Source organism: Lycium ferocissimum, chromosome 5, assembly GCF_029784015.1.
Source record: "Lycium ferocissimum isolate CSIRO_LF1 chromosome 5, AGI_CSIRO_Lferr_CH_V1, whole genome shotgun sequence".
NCBI classification, from domain to species: domain Eukaryota; kingdom Viridiplantae; phylum Streptophyta; class Magnoliopsida; order Solanales; family Solanaceae; genus Lycium; species Lycium ferocissimum.
The window spans coordinates 37,640,903-37,652,826 of NC_081346.1; positions in this window are offsets into that span (position 1 = coordinate 37,640,903).

The following is an 11,924-nucleotide window of genomic DNA, read 5'->3' on the forward strand; positions in this document are numbered from 1 at the left end:
TTAAGGGTGTTCTTATACACTAGTAACTCCAGAATATCAGTAGTCATCGGCCAACCATACTGAACCTCAACCTCTTTTGGTCTTTTATAATACCATAATTCTCTCATCGTATAGCGTGACTTATTTTCCTTTCTGCTAATCGAGGGCTTTGCATTTAAACAAAGCGCTTATGCATTACAGATCCATTCTCGCTGCCTTCTTTAAGGCCTTTCTACTTCTACCTTTTATGACTGAACATCTTCCAAATCAATGGGCTAATGGGAACATTGGAATCTATCAAAACATTTTACGAAACGTTTGGTCACACTTTGCTCTTTTTATCCCTCGTCTTCCTTCACAACTATTATCACTGAAATTCTTCTTACTCTGAGTTTCTAGTCTCACTTTACGTCTACAATATATCATTGAGAGTTAATATGCTACACTCTTCCACTTCCACTATCAATCCTTTTATTCACTTAGCTCACTTATCCGAAATTTTCCTTGACTACTTATTTGCGTCCCACCTATGCGTTGTAGTTCTTCCAGTGTTCTGCCACTTCTTGTTCGTGTCGTGAAATCCTTGCAAATATACTCTCTTCTTTCTTCTCCTTCCTGCCGCCAAGGCTAGTCCATACTCATGAATATTTCCCATACATCCTTCTATTTCCTTTATAATTAAATCTCGGTATTCCTTATCCTCATCCCATGTCATTGATGTACTACCTCCCGGTTAGCTTTGTTAGTTCATTATCCTCTCCTTTGTCCTTGGTGATTGCTCAATTTTCTTTTTCTTCCCTTCTTCTTCTCTCCTCTCCTTTTGACCAGCCCATTAATGTACCTTTCCTGCTTTCATCCTCAAACCTTCCTTGAGTTCCTTCCTCCTCGAGCGCCCTTCTCCACTTGTTATTTTATAGTATTGACCCTAAAGTTCGTGAAATATTCCTTTAAACGTGCAAATCCGTTCTATTCTTAAATCATCTTTTAGGAAAGCTTCTCCGTTTCCGAGGCAACCGTGTCAGTATAACTACACATTTATCCCTTTATATACCTCTCGAGAGCTGAAAATCTCTTAGTATTATTGCAAGGCCTGATCATTCTCTCTCTTACTTCACATCCCTATTTGTGATTACTATCCTTTAGTCCCACTTATCGAAGTCTGTTTTCTAACCCCACACATTCATCTTTTGTTTCACACTACCATACTTTATCCCTTTCGCATGCCTATCTTTAATTTTTATCCAAATAGTCCCTTGCCTTGCCCGTCGTCTCTCTTGGAAGCTTCACTCACCCTCGTTTCTTACACTTTACTTTCTATATACTCACTTTCTTCCTTGATGTTATTTCATTAGGACTTTTTAACTCTAACCTGTAGTGAAAATATCATCAACTTACCTTGTAACATCTATCACTTGAACTTCACTACCCTGTTCGACTGATGCCTTCGATGTATACCGCAACGTCGGTTCTTCGGGACACATATACCGGTTGGCGTACACACACACACACACACACACACACACACACACACACATATATATATATATATATATATATATATATGTTTACTAACGCCTCGCTTACAAAGTACTTCCCAATACTATTCGAACTCATCCTAATTCTAGAGCTGTGATGCACCTTCTTTCTCTTTGCCGGTCTAGTCCGCCTCATCCTTCGCGATCTTTCGGGGTTTCCAACCACTCCGCATACTCCAATTTCCCTTAGGCTACTCTAGCTTCTCATCTGTCTCTTATGTCTGAATTTGTAGGACTCTTAATATACTTCCCAGGGGGTCACCCATCCTAGTATTACTCTCACCCCAGCACGCTTAACCTTGGGGTGCTAATGGGATCCGGTGCGTTAGTGCTGGTACGATCACATCCACCCTACTGCGTGACCTTTATCGCATGACCTAGAACAAGTTGAAGTTCTAATAGGTCCCAATAAATTCTCGTAATGCATCTCCCTCCGGATTAAAAAGGATCTCTTACTCTTCCGACTAAGCAAATGCTATTTTGGCCTTTGAAATCCTCAATAATCACCTTCAATCTGCATGTATGACTACTTTTCATCCTAACTTTCAAGATTCCCAATGGTGGCGAAAGCATCTTAATCGCAGTTACTTATAAATACTTTGGTTATTGGTCCCTTAAGGATTTTCGCTCGTCGCTATTAAGTAATAATCTACAGTAAATGCACACACATAGGAAATTTCCATAAAAGACTCATATACCTGTAGCCGATCGGTCCTTAGCCTGATTTGATGGCTATAGAGTGAAGTGTGATCTTCATCCTTGTCTTCCCACCGTCTACTAGTCTGGCCTAACATAATGCTGAAACGTTGGGAAAATCTAGATGTGCCAAACTCTGTACTTCCTCAATTACGTCTTCGTCCACAGGAGTTTCGTGAACCCTTAAACGGGTTTGTGTCATATGATTTCTCAGTCGGGTCTCCTCCTACTGAAGCCACATCCTTCGATGGGTCCGTCTCAATGGAATAGCTGATGCTTTTTCTTATACCTCTTGACATTCTCGATCCTGAGTCGACGGGTGATACGGGTCTCATGTCCTCGCCTTCGAGCCTCACTTCTACTCGGGCTCCTTAGCATTAACTGAACTTTTCCTCTCTTCTCCAATACAATCCTACAATTTAATAAAAAATCGTACCAAGAACGAGCTTTCCTATCATTGGCTCTATCGCACGATCTATGATCGAAAGAAAGGTGACATCCTAAATTTCCCAGCTAGCCTCCTATTTATAGATGTGGTCCACAACACACGGATAAACAAGACTCTACTAGACACGGTCTGTAGACACTCTGAAGATGAACTGCTCTGATACCACTTTTGTCACGACCCAAACCGATGGGCTATGACTAGTGCCCGAGCTGGACACCCGTGTACGAACCTGCAAGATATAATCAGACTGAACTAAGGACAATATGGAAATTTGTGAAAGCTTGTTGTAGACTCATAATGTCATATATCAGAATGAACCTGTCTCCTGAAGAGTCACAGCTAACCAAAACATAACAAAATGTGCAATCGGACAAGGCTGCCACTATATACTGGAATATCCAAAACGAAGTACGTTCATATAGCTGACCAAACATATATACAACCCACACATGTCTACAGACCTCTAAGAGTATAACAGTGACATATGACGGGTCAGGGATCCGCCGTACCCCTGAATATGGATAAGTCTATTTCAAAAGAATCTGTACCAAAATGACTCAAGCTCCGGAACAATGGAGCTCTCCAAGCAGCTGAACGGAAGTCTTAGGCTAGAGGATCACCAAACTGAGTGTCTGTACCTGCGGGCATGAAACGCAGCCCCCGAAGAAAGGGGGTCAGTACGGAAAATGTACTGAATATGTAAAGCATGAAACACAGTAGTGAAGGTCATGACTGAATGAAAAGATGACATGAGATAAGTATGATAATCAAGGGATACCAATGCATCTGTACCTTATGTGGTGAGTCATGTATATATATACTCTGTATACCGTACCCGACCCATTATAGGGACGGTTATGTATATAAATATATACCGTATATACCGACCCTTTAGTAAGGGACTCGGTTATATAAATATATACTGTACCGGGCCCTTTAGTAAAGGACTCGATTATGTAAATATATACATATAAAACATTATAACATAAGTAGCATGCATGAGAGCCCAAAGAACGCTATGACTCTATTAGAGTGACATAAGGTCGGTAACCATCGATTATATTATGGAATAATCACCATCGCTCTATCTCACCTTGAAGGAACAATTATTAGAAGGCGAGATCAACAACAATGAATAAAACCGAGAAAATCATGAAATAACTCAACATTCCCGTAATAACATTGAAATCATAAACTTGGAACCTTTAAACATAAAATCATCATCATCATCATCATTATAATCATCATAGAATCATTCTCATCTTTAACATCGTGAGAAACTTTAAGAATCATGAACTTTTAGCTTTTGAAAACAAGGAGGTTATAGAAACATTTGTGGAATCATAATATAGGAATCATGCCTTTGAAAGAGAAGGATGAGCCTTAACATACTTGTTCAGCCTCCAATAATCTACACTTATTCGTCCGAGCTCACAAGTCTACATTTAAGAGGATTCACACTATCGTTAGACTCATCGTAGTATACTTGTGCTAAACTTTCAAGTAAACCTTTCTAGAATCTGCCGAAATTTCGGCAGCATCTCCTTTGTTTATATGCCTAGCCTGAAATCTCAATTCATCCACCAACAACCACAACAACAATATCAACATTAATAACATCATCTCCAACACCAATATGTACCATAAAATATCCCTCACGGCGTTTTTCCAATTTCCACAACCAACAACTTTATTATATGACCATTTAATCACTCTATCTTCGTGAATAAACCAAAAGTAATATTAATAAAGAGAAATTCATACCTTGTTCTTGTTGAAATAGCAATATCTTCAATATTCACTTGGAATCCACGTCAAAATCCACCACACGACAATACTAGAATTACGATTATGCGCTACTCGAGCCTCGACTAATCAAAATCACTCCAATTCCTCACTTTCTTTATGACATAAATACCACTATATGTTGCTGAGTTCCCAATCTGATTTTTGGTGAAAAAAATGGGGTTTTCCCCCCTTTTATAAGGTTCAAATTCAGCCGGGTCAATGTAGCAGTAATGTAGCAGGTCGGTACTGTAGCAGTACTGTAGCACGCGTTTCTGCTTTGTCAGCCGAACTTGTAACATCCATAATTCTCTACTCCGATGTCTTATTGATGAGTGGTTTGTTGCATTGGAAACTAGACTCGACGAACTTCATTTTAGGCTTTTGAAACACCTTAAAACACTTCATATGCTAAGAGATATTCTTCCCTCAAGTTGGACTAAAATTTTCACACTAAACTTTACCCATCCTTTCTCCAAAGTCGTACTACTCCATTTCTTCCACTCATTTCCTTATAAAACCTTCCGGTATACCTTATATACATTATTCACTCATTAAATATACTTAATAATGCTTGATCATTATATTCCAAAGTGGTTTTACTTAACCATAACTCAACGTACTTATGTTTCAAATTTGATAAGTGCTTCTTCGAAGATACGGGGTGTAACTGTAAAATACCCAAATTCGTTAGCCAATGTAGTAGTAGTACCTAAAAAGGGAAATAAATCATTTGTGCATATATTTTGAAGATCTAAATAAAGCGTGTCCGAAGGACTCCTTCCCGCTGCCGAGCATAGAACGAATAATCGATGCAACGGTTGGGCATGAGATAATGAGTTTCCTCAATGCTAAATTTGGGTATAATCAAATAATAATGCACTCGGAGGATCGAGAGAAAACATCATTCGTCACCAACTTTGGCACTTACTGCTAAAATGTGATGCCTTTCAAACTTAAAAATACCGGGGCCACCTACCAGAGGTTGGTAAGCAGAATGTTTGAACAACAAATCGATAAAACTATGGAAATATATATTGATGACACGCTTGTTAAGAGTCTTTGTGAAAGGGACCATTTGAGTCACTTGCAGGAAACCTTTGCCATCTTAAGGAAATAAAACATGAATCTAAACCTAGAGAAGTACGTGTTCAGAGTTGGCTTGGGGAATTTCCTAGGTTTTCTTGTGTCTCAAAGGATCAGGAAATTAATGTAATCTCAGAAACCTTGGACAATGTAGAAGTGTGACTGACTGGGCAGTTAGCCGCCCTTGGCAGGTTCATATCACGGTAATTCGAAAAGTGTCACAAGTTTTTCTTGCTGTTAAAAAAATAGAATAACTTTGAATGGACATCGGAGTGTCAGCAAGCACTGCGAGACTTGAAGAAATGCCAGTCTTGTCCACCATTGATGTTGAAGCCAAAGGATGGAGAGCAACTCCTGGTATACTTTTCCATCTCAAAAGTAGCGGTAACTGATGTCTTGGTTCGGGAGGAAAAAGGTACACAATTTCCTGTTTATAACGTAAGTAGGATAACACCGGGGGGCGAAACTCGGTACCTTCACTTTGAAAAGCTAGCCTTTTGCTCTCGTGATGGCATATAGTAAGCTCAGGAAATACTTCCAGTGTCACCCTATAGTCGTTGTGATGACCTTTCTGCTTCGGGATGTCTTGCACAAGCTTGAATTCCCGGGACGTCTGGCTAAGTGGGAAGTAGAACTAAGTTAATTTGACATTTAATAAAGACCCCAGACTGAGACTAAGTCACAGGTCCTCGCTGACTTTATGGGGGATTTCAGTCCGAGACTGGTGCCATGCGCCAAAAAAGAAAGCTACCTTGGTCTCAAGGACTGTCCCTGGGGTCTAGATCCTTCATACAGGTGGGGGCGTCCAATGTAAAAGGAAATGGTCTAGGTATAGTCCTTCATTCGCCCTCCGACGAAGCATTTAGACAGGCGATACATAGTATACCATTAACTAACAATCAAGCCGAGTTTGAGGCTATAATTGCAGGTGTTGAGTTGGCTGGGGACTGGGCTCTGAGGTCATAGAAATAAAATGCGACTCCTTGCTAGTGGTGAACCAAGTTCATGGCGTGTTTGAGGCAAAGGAAGAATGCATGTTAAAATACCTAGAAAAGGGTTTGAAGCTACTTTCCCAATTCCAAGAATGGATAATGGTACATGTGCCTAGAGAAGAGTCTATGGAGACCAATGCCTACGGAAAACTTGGGTTCATCTATCGAAGTCAGAGGATCAAACACCAGGTCGATGGTGCAGTTGCTACACTCAGCTTTAGATGCAAAGGGCTATGATGAGATAAACTCAAAAATTTTGGTATGGAATTGGAGGAACGAACTCCTCGATGATCTCAAACATGGGAAACTACCTGAGGACCCATAAAGCGGGCACTCAAGAACAAAAGTGTCCTGGTATAGCGTTGCCGACTAAATGCCGCACCGAAGATGCTTTTATGGCCCCTTGGAATGGTGTGTGGATCCGAAAGAGGCTAATTACATGATAAGAGAAGTACACGAAGGAATTTGTGGTAATCATTCAGGAGCAGATTCATTAATGACAAATTTATTAAGGGTCGGATACTATTGGCCCTGGATGGATAATGAAACAAATACCTTTATAAGAAAATGCAAGAAGTGTTAACGACTTGCCCGGTTGGTTCATCAACCGGGAGAACTTTTACACTCGGTTGTTTCACATTGGCCATTCATGAAAGGAGAGATGGATACAGTCAGAGCGCTATCGTCAGGTCCGGGCCAGGTAAAATTTCTTTTGGTTACGACTGATTATTTTTCTAAGTGGGTTGAAGCAGGTGCCTATAGTGCGTGAAAAAGAAGTGATCGACTTTATTTGGCAACATGTCATTTGCCAGTTCGGGATCCCGAAAGAGATAGCTTGTGACAATGGTCCTCAATTTATTGGATCTAAGGTCACCAAGTTCCAGGGGAATATGAACATCAAAAGGATCACCTTCTCTCTCTATCATTCGAGTGAAATCAGACAAGCAGAGTCAACCAACAAAACTATTATCCAAAACTTGAAAAAGAAGTTAGAAGATGCCAAGGGTTAGTGGCCGGAAAAAATGCCTGAAGCTTCGTGGGCATATCTTACTACGGCAAAAATGAGTATAGGGGAGGCGTCACTCTCACTTGTGTATGGATTCGAGGCCTTGATCCTGGTGGAGTTCGAAAAACTTAGTTTGAGATACTCCCGGCTAATGAACAGGAAAATAGTAAGGCTATGTTGGTTCAATTAGATTTGCTCGAGGAACACAAGGATCTCGCTTTCATTCAAATGGTGGCGCAAAAGTACCAGATGGAACGATACTACAATAGAAGGATGAACCTCCATCACTTCAAAACTGAGGACTTAGTTCTCCATAAAGTAACCAACAATACCTGGGAGATCAACACCGGGAAGTTAGGCCCTAACTGGGAAGGACCTTACCGAATCGCCGGTATAGCCGGAAAAGGAGGCATACCAGTTGGAGGATCAAGATGGAAATAAAATCTCAAGTAGCTGGAACATCGTTTACTTAAAGAAATATTATTTGTGACACCCCAAGCGGGAGGGGTGGGATCGGCACCCGGAACTTACATTTCGAGCACCAACCTATAGTACTTAACAATCCAACCTAACAATAATAAGGGCCAACAAGGTCACCATATAATAGCAGAATAGTAAAGAGAGCCATCAACGAACAACACTCGAGACATAAGCATGTATATATAAATATATCTATGGCCGACAAGAACATCATGGAAACTGTACAGCAAAAAATAGGCTGACAAGGCCGGACAAACTATTATACACAGGATATATGCCTAACAGCCTCTAAGAGTAACAAGACTTTCAGAAGGTTGGGACAGGGCCTCATCATATCCAAATGCATATATATATATATATATATATATATATAAGAGCCACACTGCAGACCAACTAACTATAGCAACTCCGGGAAGAATGGAGTGCGAAAATCAACGCAGAGCTGGGGTAGCCTATCGATCCGTTCGTTTGTCTACCTGAACCTGCGGGCATGAAACGTAGTGCCCTTGGAAAGGGGACATTATTATGAATAAATGTATCGACTATGTAAGGCAAGAAGAACATATATAAAGGCATCAATGAAAAGAGAAACAAGAAAGACTCAACCTGAGACTCTGAATGCTGTTGCGGGCGATCACATGCGTGCTCATCCTTAATATAGTTATACACACACACACAAACATATCCAGCGGCAGATCGTGGGGCCAAAATCATCATAGCTTACCCATTTGATTAGTGGTGGCAATATATATATATGCATAGCGCATGTTGACATTTAATTTTCACCTCATAAAATGTATATTTTAATTTTCGTATTTCCCAAGTCCAAGACGGGGTAAGGATGCCCTTAAAAAATCAAAAATTTAAAAATCACGAGAAAATTACAAAATTAACGTTTAATTATTATTATTCTAATTACAAGAAATTACGAGTTATTTATTTTCATAAATGTAAGTCAAAAAGAAAATACACATCCCGCTCTGTCTAACTCGGGAAAATTATTAATTAGGACGACGTATGAATTACGGTTTACTTTTGACCGCATTTCCACACCTTTAAATATTACCCGGAACTATTCCAATATTGGGTTTACATTAAAGCTCGTATTTTAAAATAGCGTATTCCAAATTTTGTTTTTATAAAAAATAAGTTTACGATAGGTTTCTAGACGAATACATATTTTCACGAAATTAAGTAATTATTCTAAATGGATTACAAAGTTTGAAAAATATGTATTTTAAGCATTGAGGAGGGGGAGTTTGTTTTAAAAAAGGGGGATGGAAGTTTGATAAAACAAACTTCTAACCCCCCCCCCCCCCCATCCTCTTTTTATCCACCACCCGATTCTTTTCTCTTCCAACGGCGACTTCTAGGGTTTGTTTCTTGATCAAAATTATGGCCAGTTCTCGGCTATCTTTTTTTCATCGGATTTTAGAGGGGTTTGCTCCCCATCACGATTTATTATGGTTTTCAGATTCAATTTAATCCGATTATTCTTATTTTGTACCATGATTGAACTCCTAGGATGTTACCCGAGGTCGTTTTAGGTTTGTAAGCGCCATGGGCGGGGCCTCGAGCCTCTTGCCATCTTGTGCAATATAAACCCCAATGAAACGAACCTTTGGAGGATTTTCCTAGGAAGGTTCTCGGTTGGTACGGTGTCAAGGGATTCTATCCCATTTTGTACCGTTGAAATTGTATTGATTTTTGTCTTATTGGTGACTAAGTGTACTATCCTAGTAATTCCTATTTTTGCTAAACTTTATTTGGATTTTAGGGTACAATCCGTCAGATTTTTGTTTTGTTGTGTGATTTGTGCAAATTCTGATAGGTTATAGTACTATTAGTACGAATTTGTTAAGAAATTGGTTTGTCTTTTATTGAATTTGAATTTGTATTGATTGAGGGTTTAAGAATTACGGGGAAATTCGGTTGGATTTTGGGTTTTTACCTCTTTTGTCCTCAAGCCTTATTCCTAATACTATACATAGAAGGTCTTATGACCATAAAAGTTTTTTTTGATTTTCTGAAGAAAAAAAAAGGGGGGAGAGTAGTAGAAATCCTACAAAGTCTTTAAGCTTTTCTATCAATATACTACACTAATATACCTAGAATACTACTACTATACTATATAAGAATACTATAAAAAGACTTATACTACTCTGGGAATGGAGGATTACCCAAATATTGCAAAACAAGGCTGTTTTGAGGTTTCTTTGGTTGTTGGAATGAAGTGCTGATCCAATCCCTACCTTTGATCCTTAGGTTGCTCTACAAAAAGGTAACACTCCAATTCCAACTTAGTTTACTCTATTTTTCAGCTTATATTATTAGTTGTGCTACTTAAATCATATTATGCCATTTAGCTCTTGAAACGACTTTGATGTGCGAAATAAGGATATGGAGTTAGTTTGATTGTTTATGATGTTGTTTAATATACCTTAGAATTTGGAAATGGATGTTTGAGCAAAAAAAAAACCTATATTGTGTTCATGCTTACTTTTTTTTACAGAATTCTCTTTTGGTTCTGAGATGTTTAAGCTGTTTCAAAGTTTTTGAGATGTTTGTTAGTTGGTATCTTGATGTTTTAAAGGGTTTGATGTCTTGAAATAGTTTTAAGATGACAAAAATGGATCTGTTTATGAATGGGGTTACTGTTCCATTGGTCACTTGAGGTTTGAGGTGTATTGTTTGGATGTTTGAGGTTAAGACATGGATCATTGTGTGTTTGCTTGTTTAAGGGATTTCCTATTCAAAATGGTTTCGAATGAAGTTCATAACCTATTATGGCTTAAACATTGTTTTTGCTAAACTTCTGTGCTTTATCAAGAATTGAAATCTTGATGTCCTGTCCCCTATTTGGTGCTGTTCATGTTGTGTTTCTTGTTTTTAAAGCTTTAAAGGCAAAACTGAGATAAAAAATAGCTCTTTCCAAAATGTTTGTTTGTATCCTGTTTGTTTGATCTCTTGCTAGCCTCTTAGGACTGTTTTAAAGTTAAAAAGATGGATTTGGGAACTTACCTTTCTGCTTTCTATATGTTCATTGCCTGCAAACCAGTTTAAAAGGGTTTTGATATACCCCTTGGGTGAAACCTGGTCTCAAAAGTGGTCCGGGATGTTTATTGTTCTTGTTTACACTTGGCAGGATGTGTTTTCTTTTTGAATTTCTTGTGCTATTCTTAGAAAGAAAAGGGCTTGTCATGTTTAAAACCTCTTAGAATGATTCATGTTTTCTTCTGTTTAGGTTCAACTAGTTGTGTTAAGATGTGAGAATTAGGAGTTTTTGTCTCTTAAACCTACTTGTTGAATTTATGTGCTATGCTATCCTATTTGAACTCTGTGGAGATAAAATGGTTTGCTTAACCCATCCAAATGAATTTTGAGGTTGTAACTTGATTATTTGTTTAATGGAAGAGCTTGAAAGAGACTGTGGCTTATTTGATTAAATTTTAGATTAGTTCACTCTTTATGTGCACATGGAATTTGACTTGCAAACTGTTAAAAGAGGAGGTACCAGCATCAGAGACTTGTGGTTTTGACACTAAAACTAGGAATGAGAGATGAATGAGGTGATTGGTATACTGTTGGACCTGTTTTATTTTTGTGAATCATGTGACTGTTTTCTTCATTTGAGTTTACTTGTTTCAAGGATTCTGGTAGTGCTCGCTATAGTTTGTTCTTGGTGCCTGTTTTACAGTTTAGAATCTCCCTTGAGTATTTTGTTCACCTAGGCTAATTAGGATGATCAGAAAAGGCTGCAACAAAGTTTAAAAGGCTAAGTTGATGTCTATACTTCTCTTCCTGCTATTATTGTGTAACTTGAGTTTCTTGCCACCTATTTGCTCCTGTGTGACTGTTTGAGTAGGGAACTAGGCCTAATGTGTTGATTTGAGTATCATATTCTATACGTGCTGAAA